Source organism: Otolemur garnettii, unplaced genomic scaffold, assembly GCF_000181295.1.
Source record: "Otolemur garnettii isolate 467f Iridium unplaced genomic scaffold, OtoGar3 scaffold00176, whole genome shotgun sequence".
Lineage (NCBI taxonomy): Eukaryota > Metazoa > Chordata > Mammalia > Primates > Galagidae > Otolemur > Otolemur garnettii.
Genome location: NW_003852571.1, coordinates 1356466 through 1360322, shown reverse-complemented (window position 1 = coordinate 1360322; position 3857 = coordinate 1356466).

Genomic DNA, 3857 nt, shown 5'->3' with positions numbered 1-3857 from the left:
TTTTCCAGCTCCATCCATGTGAACATGAAGGACGTAAAGTCTCCATCTTTCTTTATGGCTGCATAGTATTCCATGGTGTACATATACCACAGAACATGGTGTTTATTTAAGTTCTTGTCTGTGGAGTTGTTCCTTTATCAATTTCCTTACTTACAAATTTTCAGCAATATTGTGTGTGCATTTTTTACTAGCTTTGTTTTGGGGGAGAGGGAGAGATAGTTTACATTTTCTCAATGGGATGTATACCCTGACACGCCCTGTGAAGACTGCCTTGGTGTATAAGCAGCCACTAGAAGGCGCACATCAGCCAGAGAGGCTCCCAGTTGTGCACGGGCTTAAGTCGTACAAAGATGGTTTTTAAAAACTTTGCGCTTTCCCATGTTTATTCACATATAATATTCTAAGGTATTAATAATTAATTTGTAACAGTGGCCTACTTTTCATCTGATGTTTTATATTGATACTTACAATGTTTAAGAATGTGATCAGTAAATATTAATTGGGAGAATAAGACCAAATTGTATCTAAATACTCACTTGGCTTTTTGACATTACAGTTCTGAATTTTCCACGTTTGGATTTTATAAAATCTATTTTGAATCAGTGTGGTTTAGTGGAATGCCTACAGGATGTGCAGTCCAGGACACTTCTCCCTCCACTTAGCAGTATATGACCTTGGAGAAACTGAATGAGGTTCTCTTCAGTATTCTTTGGATCTGTTTTTTCTTTTCCCTTTCTACTGTCACTCCGTGGTTCAGGCTCTCATATAATTTCCTTTTTCTTGATTTTTCCCTTACCATTCTCTGCACTGTTGTTAGAGTGACCTGCCTAACACACCAATAATTTAAGGTCATTATCTTAGTTAAAATGTTGTAGGACTCCCTGACCTCCAGAGGACATGCAAACACTTGAAAATTCTAGGAGTCTTCCCCACTCCCCGATATCCCACTACACTCACTCTCATCTCTGTACTTGGCATGAACTGTTCCTTCCTTTCAATGCCTTTTCTTTTTCCTCAGACCCAAAGATCCTCACCTACCCTATCATCTTCTGTGGTGCCCCACAGCTCCTCCCTCAGTGCCACAACTCCTGTATGATAGCACTTGTCCCACATATTATCACCATGTGCTCCCACAGCTATGATCTCAAGTGGACTCAGCACTGGGAAGACAAAGGCAGGCTTCCTCTGCTGAGAATTCCAAAACCTGGTTGAGATCTGAACACACAGAAGGTCCTGAAGTCTGTTGAGTGAATGATTGCCAGACTGAATTTAGTCTGCTGTGATTCATGAATAAGGTGATTAATTTCTCTTTCAGGAAAAGTTTTATAATTTTCTGCTCATCAATAACAAAGAAGTTTTTATAAAACCTCTATCCAATGAAATTAAATATAAGACAGAAGCTGAATAGATTTTATAGTATGGTACATTTATAGCTTTGATTCTAAGGGCAACAATTGAAAAGAGTTTTTAACATCTGACAATATAAACTAAGTGTTCCTATTCAGTGAACTACTTTAAGATTAGTTTTAGTTCAAGAAAAGTATATTAACTGTGATAATTTTAAATATTAAACATACCACTTTTATAACAACAATAAAAGTACCCAAACTATATAAATCCCAATCTCTTTGCTCCAATGAAAGTTAAATTTTGGTAGGAAATCCAGTGTTCATCTTTTTTAAGCACTGGGGAAAGATGCTGCCAGGCACCTAGTGGTGGTCTGCAAATTCACTTAAGAGCCTTTGGAAAAACTGAGCTCTTTTTGTGAGAGTTAAGGCCACCTCTCTTTTAGGCATGGTGGTTTTGATCAATTATGAATTAAGGGATGTGTATCTTGCTCCAGAGAAAATGTAGCCAGTTCTCAGTGTACCCTCCATGCACTGTTGGAATATATGCATATAATACCAAAAAAATTGGGAGTTGGAATATCAGTGCTAGGCCAAGTGTAGAACAGCATGTGGAGGAGCCTCTTCCTGGCCTCTGTATTCCTTCCCTGAGGAGGCCAAGCTCTCTAGTTCTGGGGAAAGTTCTTCTTTGGGCCAGACAAACTCAGTGCCCCAGGCCAAGCCCAAAGGTTGGGGCAGGGCTAATGAAAGACATGTTCCTTGTGACAGCCAGAGCAGTGGTTCCCTCTCTTCCAAAAATTTCAGCTAAAATTCTTGTTTCTCTCTGGCTTCCTTCCCAAGGTACAGCCATAATTACCCATCCATGGGTTTGCCCCTGTTGTTGACCTCATTGATGGATGAAGGGGGCTCATTTCTTTATGCTTTTGCAGAAGCTTGGCCTCGTTTTGTTCCTAGAAGGGGGAGAGCCTCCTCCATCCTATGAAATGTGAGTAGTTTTGACAGGTTGGGCGTGGGATTTGATTAGATAGGAACCTCCTTGTTTTGCTCTTAGCTTCTAAACCAAAGTTGAGTAATCTTTTGTAAAATGCCAGGCAGTAAATGTCTTAGGCTTGGCAAGCCATATGGTTTATGCCACAATATTTTAAGTCTGTCATTGTAGTATGAAAGCAGCACCAGATAATATGCAAACAAAGGATAGTGTCTGCATTCCAGTAAAACTTTATAAAACTAGGTGGTGGACCTTTGGGCTATAGTTTGCTGATTGCACTCTAAACCTCCCCAGTGGGGAATTAGTGACACAGAAAATGGCCAATAAAGGAACCTTCTAACAATAAGAACAGGGAACCAGGAATAAAAGGGACAGACATCTGTCTAATTCTCTTAAATCTTTATTTGGGCTCTTTTTACTCCAAGAGTGTCTGATATTCTAATAGTTTGCAGGAGGCTGGATGAGATGTCTTATGCAGACATCCCTCTCCCCAGGGCAGGTGAGCAAAGCCACCATCTGGAACGGATTAGCTCCTACTCATACATATTTGTAGATGTAGATGCTAAGGTTTTATCTATTGGAGTGGGCCTGTGGGAAGTCGACTTCTTCCTATAACAGGCTATTTTCCCCATAGAATATTTGCAAGAGAGACATTTTTGCCTCTCCCTCCTTGCATTGCAAAGTATGTTCAGTGGAAAATTCTCTAACACCTAATCAAGTGGCCCAACTGCCCACTTTTCCTCTCAACTGGCCTTCAGCTTTGAAGATAATCTCTGGCACCCAGCCTGGGAGTCCAGGGTCCAGGCTTGGGTGAGGGAATTCTCCTGTAAAGGTCCTGCTATACCCTGGAAGTTATGGGATGTCCACTATCTAAACTGCCAATATCACCGTATTAGATATTAAATGATTTTATTTGGATGTTGTAATTAAGACAGCAGCCCAAATATTGTAAGCAGATTAAGTTTTGCTTTCTCAAATGTTCCCATGTGGTCACATGGTAGGATCCTTATTACAGAGTCTTTGCTGAGCACAGCACATTCTAGTGAAGTCAGCCTTGGCTGAAACCTGAGTGCGAGGCAGCCACTGAGGCATTTTAGCATTTGCTGCAGAATTGACAAGACAGAGCTGTACTTGGTGGTCTGTTGAATCGTTTCACATTTTGCTGTTAAATGAGTCCTTCTGGGGTCATTCAGATGTTGGAGGGTTGTGTCTAAGAATGATAATAGCAGCTTAAAATCCTGAACAACAATAGCTTATATGTACGTGTATTTTCTTACAAGAACTCAAATTTGCATTATAGATGGTACTTAAGTAATATCCATTTTCCTTTTAAATTTTAAGTAATGTGGCCTATAAAGCCTAAAAGGCAGGAGATAACAATTTATTTTGTTAATAATTTCAATATTGTTGTTTCTCTTTTGCTGAGAAATTCTTTTTTTTTTTTTTAATTAAATCATAGCTGTGTACATTAATGCAATCATGGGGTACAATGTGCTGGTTTTATATACAATTTGAAATGTTTT